This window comes from Balaenoptera physalus, assembly GCF_965194825.1.
Source record: "Balaenoptera physalus genome assembly, chromosome: 18".
Lineage (NCBI taxonomy): Eukaryota > Metazoa > Chordata > Mammalia > Artiodactyla > Balaenopteridae > Balaenoptera > Balaenoptera physalus.
The window spans coordinates 49,593,609-49,614,168 of record NC_138899.1 but is presented as its reverse complement, the minus strand read 5'-3'; the positions used below and the strand labels follow the sequence as shown (position 1 = coordinate 49,614,168).

The 20,560-nt window shown below is 37.0% G+C and overlaps 1 long non-coding RNA gene across 1 annotated transcript in view; it reads left to right on the top strand.

Annotated features, from left to right (window-relative positions):
- Positions 1–20,560, top strand: part of LOC309647946 — a 908,978-nt gene that overhangs the window by 245,435 nt on the left and 642,983 nt on the right. The window lies entirely within an intron of this gene.

Here is a 20,560-nt window from a genome sequence, read left to right as displayed (position 1 = left end):
CAAAGCAGGATCAATAAATGAAAAGGGCACATGGGGCCAAGTCTGGGGAGAGCAGGTGTGAGCTTCCAGAAATTCTATCCTGATGCTCTTGTACAAGACATGTTTATTCCTTCAACAATTAACAGCAGCAACATGTGTGAAGAGTTGTATGTCCAGGAAAGGTTTATTGGAGCCTAAGGGTCAGAATTCAAACTTAATCAAATGGCCAGTTAATTAATAGAGAAAGTCTGCTCAATATTGATAAATTTTGTCAGCTACTCAACCTAGATAAAACAGCTTTGTCTCATCTACTCATTTATGAACCATTTGAATTACACTATGAAGGAAAGGATAATAGGATTAAAAACAAAAATTAACTAAAGCCAAAGGTATTGAGGGAGAGTAACAGATAGGTCAATTTGTCTGGCTCACCAGGTCATGATATAAAGCACAGCAGACCTGAGACAAATCCCAGCTTCTACTCTCTTACCTGCAGATGGACATCAGACTCCTCAGAGCTTCAGTGTTAGGCTGAATTTTCATTTCTGCTATAAGCAAATGTTTATGTGATATTAAGTGAGTAACTGTATGCCAAAGTCCTTTCTAAGATTCCTCAAAACTAGTAAATAATAATAGGATTTGTTATTAAACCCATTGTCAGAAATCACCTTAATATGCAGTTAAAAAAATAAATAAAGCTAGAAATGCCAGTCTAGAGAAGGATTCCCCACTCCAGCCCATGGAAAGCCAGTAAAGAAATTTTTTAAAATGAGATGTTCAGTGTTTCAAAGGGTTGCTCTTGCAGCTGTGTATGGCCTTATTTTTATTAAGTCATGTTTTTCTTCTTGCAACTCAGATGGAATCACAAAAATATATTCTATAGAATGTTTTTGGTCCTTAGAACATACTATAAAAAATATACATCAAAAAAACAACTTGTGATATTTATAAACATGATTCCCTGGCTATCAATTGGCTTTATATTGCCACAAATGAAAAGACTTAAAAGAACATGGTTTAAAAATCATATCAGAAATGGATTTTTTTTCCACGTAATAGTATTTGGCTCTATTTTTGAAGAAACATGACACCTGTTCTGTTGATATAAGTGTGTTGCATTTGCTTTCTACCATACTTCTACCAGTGCAGTAGGCCATATTATTGTTCAAAATATTTGCTGTCTCTCCCAACCCTGTGTGTTGATTGAAGATTTGTTACTTAGTTTATCTCTGTGATTTTCTTTGACCAATAAAATGTGAGTGGAAGTGACATGTCACTTCCATATAGAAACTATAAAAGCCTTCATATGGTTTCACACCATCTTCTCTTTTCTGAATGCCAAGGGAAAATGAAATAATAAAAGTTTCTCTATTACTAGGAAAAAACTGTTCTGAAACCATGGAATCAGTTAAACACCAGAATTCTTTAAAACTATTTAATCAATCAATGGCAGGTCTACAGCCACTGTGACAATCACAACTGCTCGAGAACACCAGCCAAACAGTGGCAGCATTTTGCTTCTAAAAGTCATCCAGTGGGGAATGGACTTACAAAAGAAACATTCTCTGAATGTCAATTAGTCAACAACAGTTTCACTGTAGTATCCATGCTTCTACAGCTGATGTCAGCACACTCCCATCCCCAAATTCCATCCGTCCCAAAATCTGTGAAAAAATCAGTTCCCTGGTTTGCTCTAAGAGTATATGCCTGATCCACGTACCTTTCCCTCACTTAAATAAGCAATAAATTTAATGTTAAGGTTTTTGTTTTAGATGATGGTCTTATCCTTTGACACATGGGAAAAAATGACAAGATAGAGGCTACTCTGTCAGTTTGGGTCCTCCAATGAAGAGAACGTGGAACAGAGTGACCGTCAACCCATAATGGACACAAAACTTTAGTGAGAACAGTTATTTATGTAAGCCATTGAGATTTTCAGGTAGTCTGTAAACACAGAATAACTTAGACTAAGCTGAATTATACAGTCTGTAAATTTAAGTTATGGTTATAGGCCATTACACAAAGAAAACAGGCAGTTATAATTTATCTCCCTGCTCCAATAATAGATTAGTTTTCCTCTACAGAACCAGACTTCTCGTCTCTCTTCTAATGTAATCATGATAGTTTTCACGCTTCAGGGCAAAATTTATGTTAAAAGCTTCATTATATTATTTCATTAGAAAATTATTTTTTCTGTCAAATATATGATTTTAAAAGATTTCTACTGTGCAAAAAGACTTGGCCAAAACAATAACAACATCAACAACAACATGACTAAAATTTATAAAGCAATATAAAAATACAGCAAAAGAAATATACTTCATAATTCTTTATCCAACCATAAATGTTCAATTCTTAAGCAATTTCCCCCACAGGACTCTGTATTCAATTTTAAAGTGAAAACAAATACAAAAATTAAATTTGCCTTTAAAACATGTTAAACTTTACTAGAATGTATCTATTACAAAGGGAAATAGTATGTCTATATTTGTATCTCATTTGGTATATAATTATTTTCAAATTTTATCATTTGCATGTAATTCATGTAACTTATTTTGAAGGACAGTTAATCATAAGAATTCAGTTATCATGAAAACCCACTGAGTCATTTAACAAGTATGTGAGAACATATTATACGTAAAGTTTAAATGCTGTTGGTGTTTAAAAATTAATAATAAACAGAATTTACCTTCAGGTTTAAAAGTAGAAAAGAGAAAATTTAATGTATAACCATAATAATGCGAGACTGATAAATGGCATCAGAAAGACATAGGTGAAATTATATGCAAGATCTAAAGGATGAGAAATCACAACTGAGGAAAATCAGGGAAGGGTCATGGAGCAGGTGCATTTGAACTGGTCCTTAAAATATAAGTAGGAAATACTGTACACATATGAGTCTGGCTCTAATCCATATAAGCAAGAAGGAATCACTCATCTCTTCAATGTCGCCCTGACCTAGCAAGACAGAGCTTTTCTCCTAATAACAGGACTCATCATGTTCCTGATATGTACATACCATCAATACGCTCTGAGATCTGGCAGAAGGGAAAGAGGGAGGTTATGTTTTAGGCTCTGCTTTCAAATTTTCCCCACTCACTTAGGCAGCAAAATTTAGCCCAACTACTTCTTTTAACAAATCTTTGTGAAGTAGAGATTTCAAAGCATACAGGTCATTGGAAATTAATTCAGGGTCTATGCATCTCTCTGAATTGTTGGCCTATAAAGGCCCTGTCTTGTCAATACCTTGAGTCAGAATCTTTCTCAAAGTAGACTACCTCTCTAGACTTTATTTCTTCCATATGGGTCAGAGCTTTAATCCAAAGCACTGAACCCCAGCCTGGGATTAATAGTGGTGAAAATTGTTAGCTAACAAGATTCGATGGAGCAGCCAACTGATAAGCCTTGATTACAGGCCTCATAATTCACTGGGAAATATTCAATAGTCAACAGCTTCCCTGACACTCCCTTTCTACTAATAGTCAAAGCACAATTCTATAGCCCTTTCCTACAACTACTTTTCTCACTTGAGAAATTCCGGGACGAAGTGATTAAAAGAAAAGTAAATCCTTCACCCTTCATGTCACCTACAAAAGTGGGCAGCAACACGATTTGGGGAAATTTCCTGAAGTTGTGATAAAATTTAAGAAAAAAAGCCTCCTGGACCTATTATTTATTTTGCAAAGCAAAGTAAGACTTTAAAAAAAAAAAACTCATATTCAATTTTATTAAGCAATATTAAAAAGTAATAGCCTTCCAGGACACACAAAAATGTAGTGCACATATCATTTATATGCAGTTGTGCATAAATCATTCCTCTTTTTTTCAAATGAATAGAATCAGAACTTCATGGCCCTTGCGGAAAATACCCATTTAACTCTCAAGAATAACCCTATAAAAGAATGCTTATCAACTTCCCCAGAATAGAAATCAGGCCTAAATATGAAGACTTTGCCATTATACAAATATTCTTCAACCCATGACTTAGTGAAATTAATATCATTGCCATTGTTATTGCTTAAAATAAATAGAATATGGACCATTTCCTGGGAATAACAGTAAATTAACTGACAGAGCCCATGAACGAAATGAAACTAAAATCTCATGTCTAAAAAAATTTTTTTTAATTCCCTGGCTAAAAACTTATTGTCATCAGCAGCCACTTTTTAAAAAGAGAAATAAAGCAGCCTTTCAACTCCCCAGGTTAATTTCACTAATGAGTCACACTAGAGGAAAAAATACAGGGCAATTATTCAAAGGACCTTGGCCACACACTCAGTTTACTAGTTGACATGAGGTGATTTTCTGTTCCTCAGTTTCTTCACCTGAAAATGGGAATCAAATCTAGGATTGTTCAAGCATCAAATTAAAAAAGTATAAGTAGAATCCTAGAAATTTCCAAGCATCAATTTGAAAAACATATGTAGAAGCACTCTGTAAACTGTAAAATGTGAGAGGTCACTATTTCCCCACTTTTATCAAGTCTGTGTGACCTTGAGTTCCTGTATACAGGGCTCATCAATTGATCCCTTGGATATTTACTTCTACAGCATCTTGGCATTGACTTTCTTGATACTTCTAGATGGGTCCCTACCCTCTGTTTTCTCATTCTTCCCTCCTATAAATCTGAGTTGATCTCCACTAGTCACAAATATCTATGAAACACATAAATGTTTCAAAAGTTCCCTGAGAGACTCAGAGCAAAAAGCAGACTGAAAATTCAAAGTTCTAGTAAGATTTCCATGATAATAAAGTATTACCACATCTCTCTGGAATTTGTAGGGCTTTTCTATCCTTAGGACACAAGCAGAATAAATTGGATGAGGGTTACTGGGTCCTTGAGAGCAGTTCCAGACAGCCACTTATGCACACAGACTGGGGCCAAAGCTGAATACAGAGCCTCAGAATTTCATTATGAGACTGTTGGATGAGACTATTTTTCCTACATACATGATGAATAAATTATATCAGGCTTCCAGACTCTTTTGAAACTAGACATATGACACTTAAATTTGGGGTAAGCAATTACTGAAAAACTGACGATCTGCACTACAAACAAAAAACGTTCAGAATGTTTTCTTCGGCAGACAGGTACATTTAACTGTGTGGAGAGAAGAGGAACTAATCTATGTTTCAATTAGTTCCCAGTGACTCCAGCAAGCTTTGATGGATTAATCAAATTCTGGCTTTTGGGGGGAAAGATTTACTTAAAATCAAATTGATCTGTTGTTCTCGTATTATCACTGCTAAATCTATATTTACTCTGCTTTAGGGCTTCTGAAGAGTAATAAATTGTCACCTCTCCTGCAGTCTGCCCAAGTCTCAAGTCACACTTGAAATGAGTTTAATATTTAGAGCCCCTTTCAAAAGTACTGTTGCTTGCAGACACTCAGTCGTAAACTTTCCAACAGCAACAGAAAACGCCATGGTAGAGGCAAGATTTCATGAAGCAGGGTCAGACTGTAAATTTTTTTCTTGACTTTTGGGGACAAGGAAGACAGTTGCACCAAACAAAAGCTGAATTCAAATAAAAGAGGGTGAAAATTGAGTGAGGACTGTGCATGTACTGTGTGTGTGTGCGTGTTGGCAGGGTGGGAGGTGTGAAGGACGTCTAATTGCTTATCCACTTTCACTCCCAATCTGTGGAGCATTCTTCCTAGGCTCTGCCTTTCTGTTCCTTCGATGGACACTGATGACAGCCTCCCCTGTTCAGAATACACTCTGCAGGTGTTGCTGAGAAAAGCATGCACATCACTCAGTTTCCTTATCATCTTCAGGAGCTGTTGTTCTTTGTCCTTCACAGAGGCTCTGATAAAACTTCAAGGCTCTGAAGTTTAAATACAGACTCTTGCATTGAAAAAGCATCAGTGTGGGTTTTCCTGCCAAGAGAGTTGGACTGCTAATTTGACACATCAAATGAGCCTTTTGGACCGTGAAGGGTTAACCCAGTCCACCAGCCAAGCGGGGGGAAAGGCGCTGACTCCCAGATGCCAGTGCTAGCAAAATTAATCCTGGAGCTTAGCATCTGGATGCTTCACCTGCCAGGTGGGCCCCAGTAGGTCTTTTTCATCACTGGACCAGATTAAAAGAGAATAATGAGCAGAAGCGGTTCTGCACCACCAGTGACAGAAAGGAAGAAGGAAAAGATGTCCTCCACTGAGAGCGAGACCCCGACTGCCTACAGGTACTAATGTCCTGGAAACATTGGACAGGAGTGTGTGTTACCTTGTCCGGACACCACCTGAGCTGTCTGGTTGCTGGAAGAAGGCTCGGGAACATCAGAAGCCACAGGGTAGGGCAGACTGAACAAGTCCAAGCTAGCTTCAGGGTGCCACTTTTCAAGTTTTCATCTGAGCAGACAGGCTTTTTAAGTATGTTCTTTGGTTTCAGGCTGCTGGCAATATTTGTCGGGATACCCAGTCCCTAACCCCACCTGGCTTTTCTTTTCCCTGCCTTGTTTGCTTTGCACTTAACAGAAAATCAAACTTCCCTAAACCCATGTGTCCTCTTGACCTTCTCATCTTAAGAAATTTTTTAAAGTCCAAACTTCTCTTGTCTTCATAGGCATTTGTTTTTTTATATTTTCAAAATCTAGTATTTTTCATATGTTGTTTTTAAACATCAGAAATACAATTACATGGTCAGTGCTGGGAAAACACTACATTCCGCATATCTAGATGAATTTGATGGGAGAGCAGAGGGCTAAAAAAGCAGGAAGGAGGGCCAGTAGGACAGAACTGATTTGCAGGGCAAGAACTTCAAAGAAATAATGAGGTCCCAGGAGAGGTGGAGCTCTGATGTAGGGAATTGAATCCTTTTCCAGAGCTTTCATAAGATGTATTTTTCTTTCTACTGCCAGATAAAGGTCTGTGTGGGGTAGAGGGGAAGAAAGAAGAAGGGAGAGGAAGCATTTGATGAAAAATAGAGTGGATGGTTCAGTGCTTTGCTTAGGCATCAGGTAAAGTTTCCTTCAAAAGTACCATGAACAATTTAAACAGTAGAAGTGTCTGGGAATTAAAGAATAAACCAGGATGGATGCATGCATTTCCAAGAGTCATTATGGGGGACAATATTGTTTCTATTTAGCAAACACAGCTAAAAGTGGATGGCAAAATAGCACTTTATACATTAGATCTCTGAATATGAAGCCATATTTTCTAAGTTTATGAGCTAATATTTTTACAAATGGAATATCTAATCTCTCATGTAAATTTCTTGAATTTGTGTGGGTCCTCTGAAAAGGAATAGCAGCAAGCCATATCTCAAATTTAAGATTAGTGTTCTCATAGCAAGATAAAATAATTATGTCCAAATGTGAACATCAAAATGCTAATGGCTGGCTGGACCTAAGCATGGTAAGTTCACTCTTCTACAGAGGTAACTGTAAAAAAAAAAAAATCAATCTATTCTATAAGGAAATGACACCCTCTGCAACTTCCTCACTTCTGCTCATTACTGTATGTGATTCTCTTACCATTTTAGAAATTATATCTCCCAGTTTGCCCAGGACAATCCCAGCTTATTCTTGTTATCTTGGTGAAATTATTAGCAGCACCCCTTTTACTCTAAGTGTTTTGGTTTGGATGATAAATTATATTGTTTTCTTACTTAGGACGACAATGTTCTCATGTACATAGATTGAGGCCATTGGATGGGGAGACTGGGGGCTGGCCAGAACAGCAGCCCTAGGGTAAGGCATGGACCCCAGCGTAGGGTCCACACTGGAGAGCCGAAATTGAGCTCAACCGGAACTAGGAAGCCAGTGCTCCGTAGCAACCAGTGTATCCCTTTCACATGCAGTAAAGTCTGCTGCCCTCAGTTGAGTTAGGCAGAATTCAACAAATGATCAGTGCCCACCTTGAGGCCTGACTGTAAAGAGATGAAAAACACCCCAAAGCCAGAGCTGTGACAAGAGACCAGTGAGAAATCACCAGAGAGGAAGGGAGCCACCTGTAAGGGTCTGTAGCTCTTCCGCCTGGAGCGCGCTTCCTGAGCTGCTGGCCTTAGAACGTCTGACATTTGTTTTAGTAAAGAAATCAGTAAATTTTCTCATGCTTCTACTAAAACCAAAACAAAAAAGTCAAGATAGAAAGAATGTTTGAGCATTCTGTAAAAGATACTTTTCTCCCCCATTATATTCAAGAATGCCTAGATGTTTAAAACTGTAGTAAAGGAAGGAAACAAGAGTAAAACATTTATAATAAAAGAAACTTGCCATTTACACTAGTGAGATAGGCGACAAGTGTAATAAGTGTAAAATTATGTAGTAAGTATACACTAATTTAAATAATGAAGGTTAGAGGAAGTGATAAATAATCAAGAATAATTCTAGGGCATTAACACTACTCAAAATAAATATATACAGTTGTGAAATCCTTAATTTATTTCTTGCCGGATTTTATAGAACTTATCTGAAAATCAAGAAGAAAAAGTTTCATTACAGTCATTTGAAAGCAGGCTGACAAGTTATAAATGCACTCACTCAATGTACAAATATGTATAATACCATGCACAATGCACAATTCCTTAAATGGTGCTCAAACACATAACATCAGGGATGCTTAAACCTCATAGAAAACAGAAAACATACATGCATTTGTAAGCAACTAACATTTCAATGTTATAACACATAAGGCTTTCCCGCACCCTTTATTTTATTTGATCTTCTGGACAGCATATTTTACAGGTGAACAAAACCCAATTCAGAGACATGGAGTCATTCAAGATCAGACAGCTAAGTAAGAAACAAAGTAAAAACAATCAAACAAAAACCCCATAATCCTTAACCAAAGTTTCTTTGGCAATAGTTCTATTTCTTATAGGATCAGCTGTACACAGGAAAGAACACGATACAAGATTTCAATACAGCAGGAGGCAGATGAATAAATGAAATAAGGATTCTAGTCACAGGCCATGTTAATTTAGAAAAATTTGTTTAGTTTCTATTTCTTTCTTTGTGAAATAGTTTAAATCAGTGGTCCCCAACTTTTTGGCACCAGGGATTGGTTTCATGGAAGACAATTTTTCCATGGACGGGGTTGGGGGGGGGATGGTTCAGGTGGTAATGCGAGCGATGGGGAGCGATGGGGAGCGACAGATGAAGCTTCGCTTACTCTCCTGCCACTCACCTCCTGCTATGTGGCCCGGTTCCTAACAAGGCCGTGGACCAGTACCGGTCTGCGGCCCAGGGGTGGGGAACCCCTGGATAGTTATAGTACTCCATGACTTACCTCCTTCATAGTATCCCACAATAAAATAATACTCTTGAAAACTCAGTAAGTGTTGCAAAATTTTACTCCCACTAGAAACTAGAAATAATTATTGATTCCATCAGTAATTTTAACTAAACAGGCATTTTTCCAAGGAAAAATTCTAGGTCAGAGGCCAGGAGTATGTAGGAGATGCTTATACTGGTATGGTCATATGAGTTGGTAAAATTTTGAAATACTTCTCAGCTGATTGATTAATTGCCACTTGCTCTAGTCCCTCAAGTGCCTCACCCTTCCCCTGGCATCTTCCAGATCTCCCCATGAGTCAGAAAGTAAAGGATTATTATCAGCAGGTTCGTGCTTCAGTGCTAAGGGCACCAGCCTTACGGGTACTTGACTTCTGTCCTTACCTTGTTGGAGACATTCCTGACCAATAAAGGGAAAACTCCAGCTATGTGTTTGCAGCTTGCTTTCTCATGTAACCAGAGTCATGTTGCCAACATCTGCCTGTGTTCCTGTGGTTAGTGCTCAAGTGAAAATAATATCACTTGTTCTACTTACTATTAGATAATAATTCCCGGAAATACAAAAAAAAATGTGGTTGGGATGGGATGTTGATCAAAATGTGATGCTTGACCTCCAGGGACATTAGTGCAGCTGTAGAGAAGGTCTTAGCTTGAAAGATCTGGGAGGAGTGGGAATGTTGTTGATTATTTATTCACTGTCTTTGGCAAAGGGAGAACTAAAAAGTGCTTCAGTTACCCTGGAATTTATTCCCCAACTCACAGCAATGTGATGTAGTTGGACCAGGAAACGATCCCTCCTAAGCCAGCTGGACCATATTACAGAAAGAACACCTAAACACCAGGAATTTTTTAACATCAACAACACTTGCCTCCAGTTTAAAGTCTGAGACAGCTCCAACAGCTGTCAAATGGACAGTGAGGTTAACCCAAGAGAAACCACCAAAACTCTTTGCTGGAAAATATCATAGTAGGACTTACTCTGCTCACTCAGGGAAAGAAAATAATAAAACCAAAGAAAAATATGCATAGTACTTATGAAAATAGTCTACACTTTAAAAATGAAGAGGAGATAAGTACTAAAAATGCAAAAGAAAAATAAAACTTTTGAAAAAGTTCTATTATAGGGAGTGGTAAAAAAAAAAATGGTAAGTTTGTTTTTGCAGAAACCTGATTTTAATTCCCACTGAAATTGAAGAAAACATGGACTCTATGAAATAATATATTGTTAACATTTAGATAGAAAGGGAACTGACTGGATCAAGGAGCTAGATTTTTTTAAAAGAAGGAAAGACTGTAATCATAAAAACTGCAATAAAATTAAATCATTCGTTTAATATGTCTTTATGAAGAGAAAGGCAATATCAGGATAAAAAGATGAGCAAGATATTAGAAGCGATATTATTGAAAACTAAATCCAGTAGGCAACAAACTTAGGAAGCACTTTAAGAATGCAGAAGGTGTTGGTTCGAAAACTGGCTCCTGCACATGGAGGGCAAGCAGAGACCAAAGAAAGACGCAGGCCACTCCAGATTGGTCGGTGGTAGGTTTAATAAGCAAAGGAACTCATATATGAGGCTTATTATGGGCAGCTGCAAGGCAAGTAGATCTCCACACCCACCAAATCTTAAAAGTTTATATAAAGGCCATAACTGGGTTTAGTTAGGTATACTGTCCAGATGGTCTCAACACCACATTGCTCTCTCAAATCTGTGTCCTTGAAACAGCTTCTAGTGTGAGAATGGTGGACAGAACCTACATGCCAAGGACAGAGGAAGGGGGAGGAACCTCTGATTTCAGGGTCAACAGGCAGTCATGTTTTCTCAACAACCTCTTCCAACAGAGGGACAAGAGAAGAAAAATGATATGATTAAAGATGATTAAAATGGAAGACAGAAAGTAAAGACATAAGAAATGGATAATTGATTTCCTGAAAAAGAAAAACCAACAAATATGGCATAATAAATAATAAATGATATAAAACAATAAAGTTTCCTAATAGAGTAAAATGTTCTTATGTTTCTCTCAATAGATTAAAATGTTCCTAACGTTTCCCTAAGTTACATAAGGAAACTTCAAAAACATCTCAAGACCTAAGGCTTAGATTAAAAGGTCTTACTTTTTTCTCATCATATTCTGGTGAAGCTGTTAATTCTAAGGAAAGAAAAAAAAAAAAAAAGAGGAAATTATGCATCTCTGAGAATGGGAGCAGGACACACAGGGGAAAACCTCTTTCAGAAGAAAACCTCTCTCAGAAGAAAATCTCTGAAGCTGTCCCTGGGCTTCTCTATAGCATTAAAAGCCAATTTAAAAAAGGTACAAACAAAACAACTTAAAGGTATTTTGAAAAAGAGTTGCCACCAAACCCTGTATTCAACCAAGTTATCATTCCAGTAATGATAGAAGAAAATTATTCTTAGTAATGCACAGGCTCACAAAGGATATCTCCCAGAGTACTCCCCCAAAATGTTAACTGTTCAAAAGATCAATCTAAAAAAGAGCCGAACATCTGTTGAGGAACGCTTATGTTGTTTCCATATCTTGGCAGTTGTAAATAATGCTGCTACTAACACTGGGGTGCATGTATCTCTTTGAATTAATGTTTTCATTTTCTTTGAATATATTGCTATAACATATGGTAGTTCTATTTTTAATATTTTGAGGAACCTCCATATTACTTTCCATAGTGGCTGCACCAATTTACATTCCCATCAACAGTGTACTAGTATTCCTTTTTCTCCACATCCTCACCAGCATTTATTATTTGTTGTCTTTTTGATGATAGCCAATATTTTGCCATTTGCAACAACATGAATGGAACTGAAGGGTATTCTTCTTAGTTAGATAAGTCAAACAAAGAAAGACAATATTATATGTTTTTACTTCCATGTGGAATCTAAAAAATAAAACAAAATAGAAACAGACACATAGATACAGAGAATCAACTAGTAGGAGATGGGTGAGGGGATGGAGCAAGATAGGAATAGGGGATTAACAGGTACAAACTACTATATAGAATACAATGTACAGCACAGGGAATATAGGCATATATATATAATATATATGTTATAAATTTAAATGGAATATAATCTATAAAAATATTGACTCACTACGTTGCACACCTGAAACTAATATAACACTGTAAATCAATTATACTTCAATTTAGAAATTAAAAAAAGGGAGTGCCAAAAAGTGAGCCTGTGTTGTAGGAGGATGCACGGAAGGCATTAAATCACTTAAATGTAATAATAATTGTGAAACAAACAAAAAAATGATTTAGAAAGAATAGCTATGTAATGTCAACATATGATAATTTAATAATATCACCAGAAATCTCATATCATATGAAAAAACTTATCTAGCAGAAGGGGTGAATAAAAGTGGGCACGTGGTGGAGCAGGAGGGTGGCAACAGTTTCTGGTTCATTCATGACATTGATATTCAGCCATTTTTTAATTTTAAAGGTACCCTCAAGACTTCCCTGGTGACGCAGTGGTTAAGAATCTGCCTGCCAATGCAGGGGACATGGGTTCGATCCCTGGTCCAGGAAGATCCCACATGCCACAGAGTAACTCAGCCGGTACACCACAACTACTGAACCTGCGCTCTAGAGCTCATGCTCCACAACAAGAGAAGCCACCGTGGTGAGAAGCCTGCACACTGCAATGAAGAGTAGGCCCCCCCTTGCCACAACTAGAGAAAGCCTACGTGCAGCAATGAAGACCCAACACAGCCAAACATAAATAAATAAAATAAATAAATTTATTTTTTAAAAAAAGGTACCCTCTAAAATGTTGTTTTCAGGGATATTTTTCTTCCAAATTGTTAGGCAACAAAATTTTAAATAAACACATTTCATATGACAAAAAGAGCAAACAAAAAAAATCTTTTTGAGAGGCAAAACATACAAAACAACAGAATACAAATACAGAAATCTCCAAACAAAAGGACAAAATAAAATCAAACAACATTTTCTGTAACAAACACCTCTGCTAAAAGATAACTGCTAGACATCTATAAAACAAAAGCTAGCAGTAATAGGCCTCTCTAAAACAAAATAACAGAGAAATACTAAAAATAAATATTTGGACAAAATGCAGCAGTTAAACCCAAGGAAAAAGAAACAGCCAAATTATATTAATAACAGAAAAATAGCCTTCAACAAAAATTAGAATATGTGTAATCTTATTTTTTGTGAAGGTACAATCCATAATAATGATCCTGGAGTCATAAACAATTATACTTTATAATGTAATACAAAATACATGAAGCAAAAACTGTTAAAAATATGAGAAATAAATAGAAACCCAATAGGAGGTAGAGATTTTAGTACAACAGTCATAGGCTTTGGTAAATAAATAAGATTAAAAATTATATGAAAAATTTGAATACTTAACAGTGTTTATTTAACATATTTATATTGAACTCTATATGGAAAACATAAATACCTATATTTTTTTCTCCAGTGTCCATGGAACTTTTGCAAAAATAGTTCTCCTATAAGGCCATCTTTAAAAAGTATAAATAAATTTAAAAGAAAACTCCAGGAATTCCATACAGAGTCTTTGATACCAAAAAAAAAAAAAAAAAAAACCCTACAAAGTAATATTAAAATGTTAAACAAAAAATTTTCAAACGTTTGAAAAATGTATCAACCTCATAAATTGCTGCTGTAAAAAAATAATTACAGAAAAGTTTTAAAGTAACATAACATGATAAAACTGCATACTAAACAACTGGGAAGTGGCCAGAGTTACTCAAAAGACTATTCTCAAACTTAAATGCTTTCATTATTAAAAAAAAAAAAAAAGAAAAGAAAGAAAAGAAAAGAGAAAAATGTTAACTAAATCTTTAATTATATAAATTGGAAAGAAAGCACAACAAAGCAATTTTAGGAAAAGCAGAAAAATTAATTCTTTTTTAAATGCACAGAAATTAACATTTTAATGTGAAAGTTAAAAAGTAGAATTAATTAATCTAAGAATGGCCTCTTTGAAAATAAATCAATCAAAATAATTATTTTCCAAAAAAGAATAATTCTCCAGAAAAGAAATCTTAATACATAAATACAGTATAGAGGTGGTTAAAAATAATACCATTAATGTTATAATATTAAATATAATATTAATATATAATATTATATAATGTATTATATAATAATATCATGTATTAGTTTATGCTAAAACTTTGATAATATCAATGAAATATACTAGGAAATATAATTAGCAAAATTGACCCAGGAGAGGTAGAAATCATGGAAGGAATTTAAAAGTTAGTTCGTGAATCACTCAGCAAAAATGTGCCAAATTAAAACAAAGTATCATACTACATAAACCACTCTGGAAAACAAAAACAATTAGCTTTATTTTACAGTTTATCTTATGATTTTTTGCATAATTTAATACCTAAATGTAAAAATAGGCAAAGTAAAAATTCAGACCAACTTCACATATACATGAACATTTGAAAAATTTAGGTAGACTCTTATGAAAGGTATTACAGCATTATACTTTAAAAATTGTTCACCCCAAGTGTGTACAAATTATGGATGCAAGATGCCATTGGCACACAGAGCATAGGACAGCTCATTCTGCTGGTTGGGGCCCCAGAAGGATTTACATGGGAGGTGACAACTGAGAGAGGCTTTGACAAATGGATTGATTTTACCAAGCTGAGCTGAAGAAGCTCATCCAGGGTAGGGAAGGGCCTGGGTAAAGGCAGTGAGGCTTAAAGGCAGCTCAGAGAGGGATCATTTTGGAGAAGGGGCCAGGGACAGGACACAAGGCTGGAAAAGCTGGGAATACTCTTTAGGGTTAGGAACCTCAGACAATGTTGACATGACTGAGGGAATCTGGGACCTAAAGGGATTACAGAGGAGGCCGGCCACTTACCTGCTCTGTGCAAAGACACAGTCTGCCCCTAACCCTGCTCAATCTTCTCAAAGAACATTCTTTTCTTGTAGGGAGGGGAAAGGGAAAGAGTGAACAGCCCGCACAAATCTACTGCTCCTATGAGAAAAATAAGTAGAAGATACCTTACAGGTATGAGTCACCAATATCATTTTCAGACATAGATGACAAAACGTTTTTATTATTGTTTTTTACCCTGCACATTTGAAATCTGAAAGGTCTGAGGTTAACTTGGACCATTATCCTGCTTGACCAGAGGATGATCTTTCTGCCATCTGATAATACCTTTTAATACCTCCTGAAAGTGTATGCTCTTCTCTTCCTCCTTTTCAAAGTCTCCTGGGTATTTTTTAAGACAAGCCTTTGCCCCTAGAGCCTCCTTTCCAGCCAGTGTTTGGAGCCAAAATTATCACAATAAATGGTAAATTTTCTAGTAAATTTTCCAAAAAAAATATTGTTCACCGTGGTTGCAAGATTGATTGATTTATTGATTGATTAGCCAGATAGTTAGACCTCTTGCAAGATTTATTATTGTAATGCCATAAAAGTTTGTTTCATATTAAGAAATCTCTTAAGACATCAAATAATGGAAAAGAAGAAAAATAGTTATCAAAAAATTATCTCAGAAATTCAGAGATCTCTAATATAAATTTGCTATATTGTGTCACTATATATACAGCTGCATTTTGAACTGAGACCCAACTGACAACTACAGAACCACTCTATTGCCTCTGTCAGCTGAGGTTACTTGATCTAAACCAGAATCCTCATCTACATCCATAGAAAAAACTATTCTTATGAAAGCTTATTGAGATAATACTGTGGTTTGCTACCTAGATTCTCCTTCAAGGAAGAATTTGTTTCCCAGACAGATGCTAGGATTGCTAGCAACAGACAGCCTTCAGCTCTCAGCCTGTTGTGGATTAACTCAAATGCAGAGAACAGCCTCACACCTTCTCTAAGCTGGCCCACATTCAATGCAGGACTATAAAATGCTGGCCGTCCTGACCCAACTTGGGACAACTCTGAAAGTCCACTCTTGCTCTGGAGCTCCTTTGAGATCAGCTAAGGTAACCATCGGGAATGTATTGCAGCTCAGCTTCTTCCTCTGCTCAATCCTGCTTTCCTCCCTTCCATTTCACAGGTGTTCATCCCAAAGGTACTCCTTAATAAACATCCTGCAAGCTAAACTCCATCTCAGAGCCTGCTTCCTAGGAAATACAACCTACAACATTATGACTTATAATCATGTCATTTTATTTAGTGCCTGACCCTAACACTTGGGCCAGACACTAGCTCTTGGGCTAGGGACTTAGAAATGTGTCAAGAACACAGCCCGGGAGTGCTACCTCAGGTTCTATTTCTGAGGCATTGCTGAGAAATGAGATACTGAGCCTCAGTTTCTCATCTATAAAATGTAGAAATCTAAGGGATTTCTAGGCTCTTTTTCAATTCAAAAATGCCATATGATGAGATTTCCAAACATATATATATGATTTAGGACTTTTTTATCCATATACCATTATGTTCTTTAGATAATTTTCTAAACAACATAATACTATAATCACTTGGTAAAAATAAATTGTCAGATAATTTGAGGTTGAACCTAGAATAGTTATTTGGAAGCTGAAAGAATTAGGAGAAGTAATGAACATCATCTTCATTCATTCATGTACCAACTTATTTCTTCATCAGCCACTTACTGAGTAACTATTATGTGCTACGCATTGTTGTATGTTCCTATTCTTGAGAGCTAACAATTTAATGAAGAAAAGGGATGCCTACATAAAATAACAATAATCTACTAAGATAAGTTCAGTAATAAAATGTAATGAGTTCTGTTGTACCATAGAGGGATAGATAGATCATTTGGTAGCTGTGTAGACTAAGAAGAAGTGGGCAATCCAAATAAGAATCTGTTCAGCTGTCCAACAGAGGATTGATGAAGGCCCTAAATAAGGTAATGAAACAATGGGAAATATTCAAGAAATTTCAAAATTGGCAGGACTTGTGGTAATTAATTTTACAAGAGTCAGGTGAAAGATGTGGGTAAATTATGGAGGATTCCCATGTGTACCTCCACCACTAAAGAAGAGACCCCAGGACACACCACGTGAGGAAGAGCCCTGAACACTGAAACACCATAAAGGTAGGCTTTTAGATGATATTTTCTGCTTCTCCAGCTTGAGGTAAAACATGGGATGACTGTGTCTACCTAACCCATTCAAGTTTGTAAAATGATAGCCCCCACGGCACATATCACCAGAAAGTCTTTCCTGCTGGGCCCTGGGTTCCTCCCTTCAGTGAGGAGGCCAAAAGCCCCAAGAGGGAGAAAGGGAGGGTGGGGAGGGTTTGCCTGGTGCCATCAGGACCGCATGTCACCCTGAAGCTAAGGGCAGCAATTGCCACTACCAGAAACATGCCTCCATTTCCTGGGCAGGTCATTCGAGAAGGCCTCCTCCTGTGTGTTTACTGCGTCACATCAACGGTTCCATCAGGACCAGCCACCTGAGGAAATTGCCCAGGTAAGCCAACCTGTCTGAGAATGTGGCCTCCCTCCTTTAAGAAGATGAAAACGCACCCAGTGCTCTTGTTGTTGTTGTTGTTGTTGTTGTTGTTGTTGTTGTTGTTAAAGAGTCTATGATAACTCCGTCTATAGGAATTCTTGGCAGTTTTATGTTCTGGATCATTTCTTTTTCTGTCATTGATTGAAAACTCCTTGGATCCTGTTAGTAGTTACAGATTCAAGGAGTCCAGTACTTCATAGGTTTTATCATGTATTTAGAAGGGGAATCACCATCAACTTGCTGAAATGAGGACTAAGTGTCTTTCAGTCATGGAGATGGAAATAAATGGTGCTCTGCGGGGTGTGCAATGATAGGCACCCAAGATTCCTTCACCCAGTTCTCCCTTTTCTCCCTCACTGCTTCCTGGAAAATAGACCCCCGCCCCCCCACCACACACACAAAGGGCAAAAAGGATTTAGTGAGAAAGACCAAATCTCTTGCCTACATATACAATAATAACAGCACTTTATTCCACTTATAAAAAATGTTCTATTTCATTAAACTTTACCAAGCATTTTTAGATTATTTGACTAAACCCCAAAAATAAAATTATAAAGCTGAGAAAGAGAATCATAATGAAGTCAAATTTTACTGGTGTTGTATAAAAGTGTTTAATTACAATTCGAAATGAGGGGACCAGGATGGGGGAAGGCACCTCCACTAACCCAACAGTCAAGTCACTGAATTGCCTGGGTACACCTCTCCGTTCAACCAGCCATTATGTCCTCTCCATGACCTCCTCCAGCTGGATTTTAGCTTGGACAAACAACTCTCCCTGCCCCACTGTTGGTCCACCACTGGAAAGAATGATTACCATGTGGCTGACAGGGTCTTGGTGTTCCGTCTCGGTGTCAGGCCTGAGCCTGTGAGGTGGGAGAGCCGAGTTCAGGACATTGGACCACCAGAGAACTCTCAGCTCCATGTAGTATCAAACAGTAAAAATCTCCCAGAGATCTCCATCTCAACACCGAGACCCAGCTCCACCCAATAACCAGCAGGCTCCAGGGCTGGACACCCCATGCCAAAAAACTAGCATGACCACAACCCCACCCATTAGCAGAGAAACTGACTAAAATCATAATAACTTCACAGACACCCCAAAACACATCACCAGACACAGTCCTGCCCATCAGAAAGACAAGATCCAGCCTCATCCACCAGAACACAGGCACCAGTCCCCTCCACCAGGAAACCTACACAAGCCACTGAACCGACCTTACCCACTTGGGGCCTACAAACAAAAACAATGGGACAACAAAAACAATGGGAACTATGAACGTGCAGCCTGGGAAAAAGAGACCCCAAACACAGTAAGTTAAGCAAAATGAGAAGACAGAGAAATATGGAGCAGATGAAGGAGCAAGGTAAAAACTCACCAGACCAAACAAATAAAGAGGAAATAGGCAGACTACCTGAAAAAGAATTCAGAGTAATGATACTAAAGATGATCCAAAATCTTGGATATAGAATGGAGAAAATACAAGAAACTTTTAACAAGGACCAAGAAGAACAAAAGAGCAAACAAACAAATATGAACAACACAATAAATGAAATTAAAAATTCTCTAGAAGGAATCAATAGCAGAACAACTGAGACAGAAGAACGGATAAGTGACCTGGAAGATAAAATAGTGGAAATAACTAACGCAGAGCAGAATGAAGAAAAAACAATGAAAAGAATTGAGGACAGTCTCAGAGACCTCTGGGGCAACATTAACAGCAACAACATTGGAATTATCGGGGTCCCAGAAAAAGAAAAGAAATAGACAGGGTCTGAGAAAATATTTGAAGAGATTGTAGTCAAAAACTTTCCTAACATGTGAAAGGGAAGAGTCAATCAAGTCCAGTTAGCACAGAGAGTCCTATACAGGATGAAACCAAAGAGAAACACACTGAGACACATATTAATCAAACCATCAAAAATTAAATACAAAGAAAAATTATTAAAAGCAGCAAGGGAAAAGCAACAAATAACATACAAGGGAATCCCCATAAGATTAACAGCTGATCTTTCGGCAGAAACTCTGCAAGCCAGAAGGCAGTGGCAGGACACATTAAAAGTGATGAAAGGGAAAAACCTACAACCAAGATTACTCTACACAGCAAAGGCCTCACTCAGATTCAAGAGAGAAATCAAAACCTTTACAGACAAGCAAAAGGTAAGAGAATTCAGCACCACCAAACCAGCTTTACAACAAATGCTAAAGGAACTTCTCTAGGCAGGAAACACAAGGGAAAGAAAAGACCTACAATAACAAACCCAAAACAATTAAGAAAATGTTAATAGGAACATACATATCAATAATTACCTTAAATGTAAATGGATTAAATGCTCCAACCAAATGACATAGACTGGCTGAATGGATACAAAAACAACATCTGTATATATGCAGGTCTACAAGAGACCCACTCAGACCTAGGGACACATACAGACTGAAAGTGAGGAGTTGGAAAAAGATATTCCATGCAAATGGAAATCAAAAGAAAGCTGGAGTAACAATTCTCATATTAGACAAAATAGACTTTAGAATAAAGACTATTATAAAAGAAAAAGAAGGACACTACATAATGATCAAGGAATCAATCCAAGAAGAAGATATAACAATTGTAAACATTTATGCACCCAACATAGGAGCACCTCAATACATAAGGCAAATGCTACCGGCCATAAAACGGGAAGTCGATAGTAACACAATAATAGTAGGGGAATTTAACACCACACTTTCACCAATGGACAGATCAACCAAAATGAAAACAAATAAGGAAACACAAGCTATAAATGACACATGAAACAAGATGGACTTAATTGATATTTATATGACATTCCATCCAAAACAACAGGATACACTTTCTTCTCAAGTGCCCATGGAATAT